The sequence below is a fragment of the Euphorbia lathyris genome, chromosome 6 (assembly GCF_963576675.1).
Source record: "Euphorbia lathyris chromosome 6, ddEupLath1.1, whole genome shotgun sequence".
In the NCBI taxonomy this organism is placed as follows: domain Eukaryota; kingdom Viridiplantae; phylum Streptophyta; class Magnoliopsida; order Malpighiales; family Euphorbiaceae; genus Euphorbia; species Euphorbia lathyris.
The window spans coordinates 63,609,038-63,621,434 of NC_088915.1; positions in this window are offsets into that span (position 1 = coordinate 63,609,038).

The following is a 12,397-nucleotide window of genomic DNA, read 5'->3' on the forward strand; positions in this document are numbered from 1 at the left end:
TAATTGCGGATATGGACATGAAAGTTGAAAAGAGGACATTCCAATCATAGACTTGGCAAAGTGAACCATTGTGGGTCAACTATACCTCTTTGAATACATATAAAGATGATACATATAATTATTTTTAAGTTTTCTTCAGGATATAACTATAAGAACATGTTAGCTTAACTGGTGAATATAATTATAGAAATTCTTCATAAAATGGTGAATATAATTATAGAAATTAATCAACTACCAACTTGAGCATATGCATGAGAACACAACTTGCAATTTGGAATAATATTAAAACAATTGAGACTAGCATCTAAATGGAAAGACCGAGCAAACGCATGGACCAAATCATTAGTTTGTCGCCGAATAAAATGGACGGAGTATTTGGTACGATCGAGAAGGAGAGTCTTGCAACGTTCAATTAAATCCATGAACTTTAAAATATAAAGGTACGACAAGCAAAAGTGAATTTAAATAGTGAAAATAAATAAATATATGGACTATGGTCCAAAATAAAAATTTAAAAGTAAAATAGAGATTAAAATAGAATTTTAAGGTAGATGTTCAGGTTAGTAAAGAAGTGTAAAGACAATAGAAAACCTTTGGGGGGTTAAGTAATGTGATTATATGAGTTACGAGTAAATCCAAAACTAAAAAATGTAAAGAACAATTTTATCCCTAATGTTGGCAAATTGAATCAATTTCAGACATTATTATAAAACATATATATTTTGTCCTTTATTCTGCACAAATTTTATATTTTTTGTGATTAAATAATAAAATTAGATATTAATATTTATAAATTCAATGAAATATTTGAATTTGTTTTTGTCCTATTCGTACAAAAGATGGTGTATTTTTTAATTTTTTCACGTCTAATTATATGTGTGTGATCTATTACTAACGAGTGTTAAAATTATGCACATTTAAAGTGTAGATGACAAGATTCATGATCGAGAATACTGTTTGATGAATTATTTTTCAAAAATTGACCAAACTTATCAACGTTAAGGATAAAATTGCTCTTGGCTTCCAACATAAGTGGTAAAATTGTCAATTTTAGATGTTAGGGATGCTCATGACCGTAAATGTTAGGGGTATTTTTACCCCCTTATCCAATTAATAAAAACACTAATAAAACGAATAAAACATCTACTTTCCCTTATCTTTTCTTCTTGAAACCCCAAAACAAACATCCCTAAATATTTTTCGGGTAGATATAGCCGATATCTAAAATATGCATTCCGTAACCATTATGGGTAATTTTTGGAATCTTATTCTCATATCCGGAAAGTCCTATTAAAATGAGTAATGTCTAGTATTCATACCATAAAATATTTATCCGTACCATTTCATCCCTAGTATGAATAAACCTAGAGATTGTTTTCTTAGCTTGTTGACTGGGAATTAATAATGTAGGCTTCTAATAAAATAAATTGAACATAACATATGATAATTGTCTGTTTCTGCTGGAGATGAAGTTTATGGTAGAAGGAAGACTAGACTGTAAAGTCTAAATTAAACAGTCAAATATAAAAAAGTAATCGTGGAATGATATGGAATTTTAATATACATAGATTAACCTTTAATAATTCACTTCAAAACAAAAAGAAGCATCTTGATTCAGTCAAACAATTTCCCAATTTCGGAATTATTATTATTTCTGATATTTATACACCCTACATAATAAAATGTTGTTTTTTTTTAATAAATAAAATGTTGTTTTTTTTTTTTTTGATAAATAAAATGTTGTTAATTTATTCAACTTCAAGCTTTCTGCAATCCAATTGTACTTTATATTATTTTTTAATAATCAATACTACAACATTACTATTTTAATTATGTATACTAGGATTTAAAATTTATAGATTAGGATCCACAGCTTAGATTTTAACGTCTAGAATGTTACATAAATAATTAACTAAAAACATATACTTGATTAATTACGCTGTTGATATTTTATTAACTGAAGTATATAAAAATAAAAATTAAATTATTAACCGATGTTCCAGATATATAGAAAAATCTTTTGTGTTCATGGGATGAAGAAGGTCATAATTACTTAATCAAATATAGATCAATAATTAGTTATTCAAAGTAAAAATAATACTGATATCTTTATTTTTATTTTTATGCTTATTGATTAACTTTCTGGTTTTTTTAAGGCTTAATAGGCACCCAACCCCTTAAACTTGTAACTTTTTTTCACCTGGCCCCCTCAACTTAGGGGACAACCTCTCAACCCCCTCAACTCTCCAAAAACATCACATACAACCCCTTACATCACTATGTTCAGTCAAAATATTGACCCGTGTAGAAAACGCGCTCGACTGTTGACCACACCAATGCCACGTGTCATTTTTTTTATTAAATTTTTGCATATTCGTGCGAGGTGTTGTCGCTGTTTGTCGTCACAGCCTTATCGAGGTGCTGAGGTTGGCGATAGTGGTCGTCGAGGTGAAATGTATCCAAGTGATTGTTACAAAAATGACACGTGGCATTGGTGTGGTCAACAGTCAAGCGTGTTTTCTATACGGGTCAATATTTTGACCGAACATAATAGTGTAAGGGGTTGTATGTGATGTTTTTGGAGAGTTGAGGGGGTTGAGAGGTTGTCCCCTAAGTTGAGGGAGTCAGGTGAAAAAAAATTAGGGTGCCTATTAATTGTAATATTCTTTTACTTTTCAGTTTGATATATTGAGATATTGATTGATATAATTGTACATACTAATTTTTTTTTTATTACGATGAAAGTTTCAACGTAAATCTTTTCTCAAATAATTATTGTGATTGTCATGTTAACATCACTCCATGATATATTTGATACATATCCACAAGTGGGATCAAAATCTAAAAACAGACGAGAATTTCATCAATTTGGAATACAGTTTCCGAGTTAAAATATTTAAAAAAATTGTGTACGTGACGATATGCGTCAGATATATTTGACGTGTTGATGACATGATATCCACGTGAGCTTTTTAGTAGTTATACATAGTGACTCTATTAACACAAATTTTCTATTTCGGTAATTTTATTGGATCAAAAACTAATTTAGTGACCATAAAAATGATTTTTTTTTTATTCTTGTTAATAAAAACCAATGATAATTGTGGTTTACTGTCTAAAATATCAACTAAAGACTAATTCTGGATATGAATTGTACAAAAATGACTTCAGCATCTTTTTTTTTTAATGTCAAAAAATTATGTGAAGAAATTTATGATAAATTAGATCCACATAATTAAACATTTTTTATAAATTAGATTGACATAATTAAACATTTTTCTTTACCAGATTATGATTCTTATTCTTTCTCCAAAAACAGTACTATTTTATATTTTATATAGAATGGTCATTCATTCTTCAAGCAAAGAAATTGTAGACTTGCATATTTTATGTTTCCAAAACCATTAAAATATAAATTATTTCGTAAAAATATAAATAAATAACCAACTACGTACAGATCATGCAATTCAATTTGACGAAGTCTATCTTTCTCTGTATACCATTTCTAAAGAAGGATGTGGAGAAAAAAAAAATTATAATTTTATGTTTTATTAATTTGTTTAAAATAAACATTGACCCGTTGTGGAGTCTCCTCCCTGCGCTTTGGCGATTAGGGTTTCTTTACCTTCGTGGACAAGCTATCGGCATGGATCGTGAAATGGAGCAGCTGTGGCGAAATTTCGCCCTAACTGAGAAAGAAGATGTCATTGTTGATCTAAGCGAGGTTACTGAGGACCTAAAAACTGATAGTTATGTGTTGGTTGGTCGAATCCTATCACCAAAAACCCTAAATGTGTGTGCCCTTTACTAGGCATTTAAGGGACTTTGGCGAATTCAAAAAGCATTCAAAGTCAGAGACAGTGGGAACGAGACCTTCGTGGTCGAGTTTCAATCTGAGAAAGATCGGGAGAAGGTCTTGAAGGAGGGACCCTGGAATTTTGATCGGAATCTGGTAATTTTAGCAAAAGTTCAGGGTAACGAACAACCATCTGATGTTAAACTTGATCAGAGTGACTTTTGGATTCGAATTAATGATCTTCCCCTAAATTGTAGATCCAAAAAAGCAATAACAATGCTAGCTTCTCGGGTGGGCATTCCAATTTGTATTGATAATGAGGAGGGGGGATCTTGGGCCAAATATGTTCGTGTTCGGATCAGAATTGATATTACAAAACCCTTACTTAGGGGACTGACCATATCAAATGGAAATAAAGGTACAGGATGGGTTTTTTAGGTATGAGAGGTTACCTAACTATTGTTATCAGTGTGCGATGTTGGGTCATGTATTCGATGATTGTGAGGAGGAAGTCAACAGAGAATGAGGAGAAGGGGAGGAAAGGGAGTGGCCTTATGGGCCTGCACTACGAGCATCACCATATAAACTTCGTTCATTCGGACAGGACTTCCCAAAGAAAACTGATAATCCTAAGAGTCCTGATGATAGTAGCAGCAGGACATTCCCGACTTTCCCGAGAAGAAGACTAGTAATGGAATCATCGGAAGAATACGATAATCAACAAATTGGGAAAAGTGTTGGATGTGGGGAGAGAATGAATACGTGGGAAAATTGGGTGGCCGAACAGGGTTTGGTTGAATCTGAAGTTGTGGGTGTGGAGGCAAAGGTTCCTGAAACAGGACTGAATAAGGCAAAGGTAGTTGTAATACATCCTGGTGCAACTCCTTTCCTTTTTAATTCTAATACTACTCCAAAAAAGCCTAAAAGTGGAGGCCATGGTAGCCTTAGGAAGGTTGGAAAGAAGTCTATGGCTCCTAAGGACGCAATGGTATCAGTTCCTGTTCAATTAAATATGGTATCTTTGAAAAGGAAAGTTGTGGATGATTGTGTAGAAGGAAGGGAGGTTGCGGGTAAGAAACAATGTTTGGATGTGGAAATGATTAACTCTGAAGACCAGAGGGTGGAGGCCGTGAAGCGGCTCCACCCTACGCAATGAAACTCTTGAGTTAGAACGTCCAAGGTTTGGGTAATCCCTGGACGTTCCGAGCCCTTAAGCATGAGCTTAGGGTCAATTGCCCGGACATCTTCTTTCTTACGGAGTCTAGGCTTCATAGAGGGGAGGTGAAGAATTTGGAAAAAGGATTCAGGGATTTTTTCTTATTTGGGGTGGATGTTGTGAGGCGATCAGGCGGTCTGGTTCTGGGGTGGAAGAAATCGTTGGAGATTCATATCCAACGATATTCTAAACATTGTATATAGTTTCATGTGATGGAGGATAGTGTGTTTAAATGGAGAGGAATGGGGATCTATGGTTGGCCTGAAAGGGGTTCTAAACATTTGACGTGGGAATTGATGGAGTTCCTGGCAAGAGCTGAAGAAGGCCCTTTACTTACTTTTGGTGATTTTAATGAAATATTGGCACCGGGCGAGAAATTTGGTGGGCGAATGAAAGATTTGCAAAGCATGGATGCCTTTCAAACGTGTATTGAGAAATGTCAGATTAAAGACTTAGGTTTTATGGGGCCAAAGTTCACTTGGAGTAATGGGAGGGGAGGTGATAATCAAATTATGGAAAGACTGGACAGGTTTATGGCTAATAAGGAATGGATGGAATGCTTCCCCGAGGCTGAAGTCCAACACTTAGCGGCATCCCGATCTGATCATCTACTGATTATCATTGATACGGGAGGCAAATTGGTTGGGAGTAAGAGGAAGGGGAGGAGGTTTAGATTTGAAGCTATGTGGCTTCGTGACCAAAAGTGCAGGGAAGTGGTTAAACAGCTTGGGAGAGAAAGCATTCAAGCAATAGCATTCAATTAAAGATTCAGAACTGCGCTAAATCTCTACAGCAATGGAATAAGGATGAATTCGGTAATGTTGGGTGGATGATAAAGTGGAAGAAACGTGAATTTCTCAATGCCCAAAGTATGAGGGAGACGGACGGAATGAATGAGAAAATCAAAGAGTTGAAAGAAGAGATTGCTGAATTACTTAAAAGGGAAGAAGTAATGTGGAGGCAAAGGTCTAGAGTTGAGTGGCTAAAACACAGGGATGCTAATACGGCATTTTTTCATTCTAAAGCGTCAGCACGAAGATCCACCAATCGACTGATTGGGCTGCAAGATGAGGATGAGAGGTGGTTCAAGGGTGACGATCAACTAACTTACTTGTTTAACCAATATTTTTCAACCCTATTCACAAGCTCAAACCCGACCACTATTGAGGCAGTGTTGAATGTGGTGACAAGTTCAATTAATGCTGAAGATATGGAGAACTTGGCGGCACCTTTTGACGGGGAAGAGGTATAAGCTACGGTTAAGGCAATGAATCCCTCTAAAGCTCCTAGACCGGATGGGATGACTGGACTATTCTATCAATAAAACTGGGAAGTGGTAGGCAAAGATATGATAGACTTTGTTATGGAGTTTTTTAGGACTGGAATTATGCCGGAGGACCTCAATCATACGATTATCACTCTGATTCCAAAAGTTAAAGCCCCTAGAAAAGTCAGAGATCTTAGACCAATCAGTCTGTGTAATGTACTCTATAAAGTCATATTAAAGATTCTGGCGAATAAGCTGAAAAGAGTTCTCCCTAGCTTAATTTTTCAGACACAGAGTGCATTTGTGCCTGGCAGATTGATCACTGATAACGCCTTGGTGGCCTTTGAAATTTTTCATTCAATGAAAACGAGGAAGAAAGGGAAGGTTGGACAGTTTGCTTTGAATCTTGACATGAGTAAAGCATACGATCGGGTTGAATGGAAGTTTTTAGAGATGATAATGTAGAAGATGGGATTCCCTGATCACTTTCGGAGGCTGATTATGCAGTGTATTACAACGGTATCCTTTTCTTTTATGGTGAATGGACAACAAAGAGGCAGGGTGATACCGGAGCGTGGATTACGGCAAGGGGATTCAATTTCTCCTTATTTGTTCCTTCTCTGTGCTGAGGGGCTCTCATCTTTATTAAGGGATGCGGAAAGGCGTAATATGATATCAGGTATCAAAATTGCACGGGCCTGCCCTACCATTTCACATCTCTTCTTCGTGGATGACGCTATTATCTTTGGCAAAGCAAATGTAAGGGAGGGACAGGAAATCCAAAAGCTACTAAAAATTTATGAAGCTGCTACGGGATAATGTGTTAATTTTGATAAATCTGAATTGTCTTTTAGTGCTCATGTCCCTGCTCAGGCCAATGCTCAATTGAAAGACATTTTTTCGGTTCGTGAAGTGGGAAATCTTCCAAAATACCTTGGCATTCCTACGGTAGTTGGAAGATCTAAACGGGAGATTTTTGGTTTTTTAAAAGACCGGCTTGTAGGAAAATATACAAGCCTAGGCATAGCGGAATAATAAAATTTTATCTATTTTATCTATTTCCCTTTTCCAAGATCTGTTAATTGTTATTTCATATAAAGAGGGATAGATAGTAATACCTTTATTGATGAACTATCTACCGTTGCAAACGAAGTGCCCACAACTTGTTATTATCAACTCGTGAACCACGAACGTTTGATTCAACACAAAACCAAAAGATAATCAGTAATCAACCTTCAATGAATAGCAATCGCAATGATTGCCTCTAACAGAAATCGATACGAGATCAAAGAGGGAGTAAGAAATAAATTAATTAGTCGAGACGAAAGACGGAACGATTCCTCCTCTCCTATTTTATGTGTGTCGAAATTTAGGGGTTAGGGGAGTCTATTTATAGACTTTTCTTAACCCTAATCCCAGTTGTGTTAGGTAATTAAATAATTGGAATCTTATTCGGAATATGATTCCTAATTAGATAATTAAATAAACAATTTACTATTATCTAAATAATAACTAATTATATCTAGATAATTATTATTAATCAAATTAATAATTAATTAATGTTAGGGATAATTAAATAGAGTTTTAATCACATAAAACTTCTAATTAATATTATCAGATAATCTTTTAATTTAATTGATAACCATAATCAAATTATAATTATTAATCAAATTAATTTATCCCTAAATTAATGTAAATTTCGGCCCATATGTGTATGTCCCACTAATTACATTTTCGTCCTTCGATTCCAAGTCCCATATGCGACCCATTAGGTTCTTTATTGCCACTAGCCGTATATATCATTTGAAATTATTCATCACGATTAATTCCAACATATATATACCGTCGAGAGCTGTTACTAGCAGAACCTATGATATTCCCCCAGAGCAATTAAGAAGTCAGGTTGATAACTGACATTAACCTTTCTATATTAGGTACAGTATAATACGATCCTTCATCAACTATATCATTTCGGTCAATTCCTTATAACCATGGAACGTGTCAAGGTTACATATAACGAAGAGTCTGGTTTTACTTGTACAGGTTGAATTCACTCTGAAAGATAAGTTAAGTGAAATGTTTATTTCTACTCTTAACTGTATCACCTTGCAAGGATTTCAGTCAATTCACCACAAGCGGCCCTTTGGATATATCTCCCATTTATCGGGAGTGACGAATGCTCAATCTGACATTAACCATTCTGTAATTACTTCGCGTGATACCCAATCCTGCTCTCACACACCCTAGGCTCTCACCTATTGGATCGTGCTCGCACAGAATCAAAGTATCAGACTCCGCAATCCAGAATTACTATTTAATGAATGTTTGAGTTGTTGGGGTTTAGTGTCCTATTGACAATTGTTGCAGGATACAAACTTAATGTAAATGAATTGTTCTTTATGTCATTTGTTTTAATGAGATATATGTTTTCTAACTATATAAAGGCAATCCCTTTTAAGCACTAAATAAAGTCTAATAAAAGGAAATCCGTAAGTTTATTTAAAGTGATTATAAAGTGTTCATACAAGCATGAAGTGAGACAAAACTTTATAATAAACTAATAAACTTAAAACCACCCCAAGTCAAGTGATATGTTTAGGATTGATATATCACTATTGAGACTTGTATGTAACAATGTCTTCTGTCCGACAGAAAGCTGATCTCACAAGCTTCATATATATAGATATCTGGACAGTTACATAGATCCGATGAAACGTCGTTCATTAGGATTGGGGATCCGATTTGAGATAACAGGATGGGTAGATTCTTCCTTGTCACCTGTTCATCGCATTGGTATTAATAGGTATAACTAATCCTCAGACTCAAAGGAATGTTAATTGGTCATCCTGAATTACTGAATGTGAGACTTTGATCCTGTGGTCCCACGATCCTTAACAGAGATGACTCTGGGGTGTGCACTGCAAAGGTTGGGTGTCACAAGAGGTAATGTCAGGGTAGTTATACATTGGATTGAGCATTTATCACTCCCGATTAATAGGAGATACATCCAAGGATCGCTTGTGGAAGACTCGACTCTAAATCCTTGCAAGGTGATAGCTTAAGAGTAGAAATACACATTTCACTTAACCTATCTATTTGAGTTGACTCGGCCTGTACAAGTAAAATGAACGTCTCGCTATATGTGACTTGACATCACCCATAGTCATAAGATTCAGTTCAAGGATGTAGTTGATAAAGGATCGAATTATACTGTAACTAATACGGAAGGGTTAACGACAGAATCAACCTGTCTTCTTAACAGACTCTGGGGGAATGATTACAGACTTGCCAATAACATACTCAGTGCATCATTCCGTTATGCAAGGATTAAATATAATTCTTGAAGAAATTAATTTAATAGTTGCATACGGCCAGAAGTAGTAAGAACCTAATGGATCACACATAAGACTTGGAACCAAAAGAGAGATGGATGTCATTAATAGATGGAAGCCCAAATGAGCCCAGTAAGGCCCATTTATATAGAGGGGGCCGAAATTTATATATAGTAAATAAGGAATTATTTTAATTCCATTAATCCTAATTTGATTAGGATTGTGAATTAAATTAATTAAGAGATAATTAAGTTAGGAGTTTTAATTAGATTAATATACTCCTATTATTATCCAATTAGGTTATTTATTATTATCCTAAATATATTTGATATATTATAAGATAATAATTAGGAATCCTATTCCGAATTGAATTCCTATTAAGTAACCTATTCCTATCTAACTAGGGTTTAGATACAAGTGACTATATATACCCCCTCCTTATGAGAATTTCGATCAAGCCAATCCCCTCCCCTTATTGTGATTTTCGAAACCTACATTAAGAGAGAGAAAGTGAATTCGCATCCCCTAGTTCGTGGACAAGAATTCATACGGCTTCCGTCAATTGATTAATCTCATTCATCTCCTTTTCTCTTTGATCTTGTGTTGGTTAATTAGAGGCAATCTATTTTGGTTGCATCTCATAAGGGTTGATTCTAACTTAACCTCACCGTGTTATACTTCGTGTTTGGGAACTCGAAAAAGAATTGTGGGCGCTTCTTTAACAACGGTAGATTGTTCATCGAAAGGTATTCCTTCTTATCCCTCTTTATATGAAATAACGATTAACGGATTCTATGGTTAAAAGGAAATAGGCTAAAATTTTTATATTTCCGCTGCTATACCTTAGCCTTAATTTCCAACATGAGTCTGAGGATTTGTTATACCTACTAATACCGATGAGATGAACAGTTGACACATTAGATAAATCATTCCATTCTGTTATCTCAAGTCGGGTCCCAATCCTAATAAACTCCTTCATCAGATCCATGTAATTGTCTAGATATCAGAATATCTAAAGCTTGTGAGATCAGCTTTCTGTCTCGACAGAAAACACTGTTACTTGCAAGTCTCAACAGCAATATGTCAATCCCTATAACATATTACTTGACTTGGGTTTACTTTAAGTCTATCAGTCTATTATAAAGTATAGTCTCACTTCATGCTTGTATGAACACTTTATAACTACTTGAATAAACTTAGGATTACTTCCTTTGCGAAAGATTTGTGCCTTTATATATAGTTACATATTAATGCTATATATCTGATTAAACAAATGACCAAATAAAAATTTATTCATTAATATTAATATCCAAAACAATTGTATTTAGGACACTAAATTCCAACACGGCTTATTAAGAGAATTAATGGGTGGTCTGAAAGGATGTTGTCTAAAGGAGGAAAAGAAGTTTTAATTAAGGTCGTTGCCCAAGCCGTCCCAACTTATTTGATGAGCTGTTTCCGTTTACCTGATAGTTTTTGCAATGAACTACAGAGTATTGTGGGTCGTTTCTGGTGGAAAGCGGGTGATTCTGACAGGGCGATGCATTGGCTGAATTGGAATGTGCTGTGCAAAGCTAAGGAGGAAGGAGGTATTGGATTTCGATGGCTCTCATCTTTTAATTTAGCAATGCTTGCTAAGCAGTGTTGGCAACTCTTGTTTTACCCGAACTCGTTATGCGCCTAGGTTTTTAAAGGAAAATATTATGTGAATGATTCTATTCTTGATGCAAGGATGGGTAATGGTCCGAGTTATGTCTGGAGAGGGCTTATGGAAGCGGTTACTCTGTTAAAAGATGGGATTGGTTGGAAGGTTGGGGATGGAAAGAGCATCAAAATCCTTCATGATAGATGGGTTCCTGAGATTCCCTGTATGCGTCCCCTGGTGACTAAAATTTCTCCTCTAGAGGCTAATGTTAACTGCTTAATTGATGAGGCTAGTGGTCGGTGGAAGGAAGAGATGATAAAGGGAATTTTTCCGGAGGAGGATGCAAGACAGATTATCAAAATTCCGCTTAGCTATCGCAGACCAAGTGACCAATTGGTGTGGGCATTCACTAAGACGGGTGAGTTCTTCGTTAAATCTGGTTACCATCTGGCGGAACAGGGGAGAAGGGGAAGAGGAATGCAGGCTTCAACATCTGAGGGTACCCCTCCCATTTGGCGGAAAATCTGGAAACTCCATGTACCTGTCAAAATTAGGCCTTTTTTATGGAGATGTTGCAATGGATCCTTGCCTTGCTTGGCCAATTTACTTAAAAGACATGTTGAAGTGGATACGACATGCCGCAGATGGTGAAATGATGGAAACCGAGGAACATGTTTTCAAAAGTTGCATAAAAGCTAAGGAACAATGGAGGAATTTTCCGTATGGGGTCGTGTTGATAAAATCCAAGGACATAATGCTATTGTTTGGATTGATAATGTGTTTAATTCCCTTTCTAAAGAGGAGGTAAAGTTTTTTGCTGTGTTCTTGTGGCTCTTATGGCATGATCGGAATCAATGCCATCATAATGTGGAGGTTCTTAATAATATCAGCACAGCAAAAAGAGCAGAGGGTTTGCTGATTGAATGGACGGGTAAGGAGCAGGAGGTGGATGATGCTGTATGGGAAAGGATACATGTAGGGGTGGATAAGTGGGCACTGCCACCGGTAGGATGAATGAAACTAAATGTGGATGCGTCGTTCGGCTCGAAAGGGGAGCATTGTGGAGCCGGAGTTGTTGTTCGGAACGATAAAGGAGAAATTATGATGTCTGCAGGTTTTCCGATGGGAGCTTGTCTGTCGG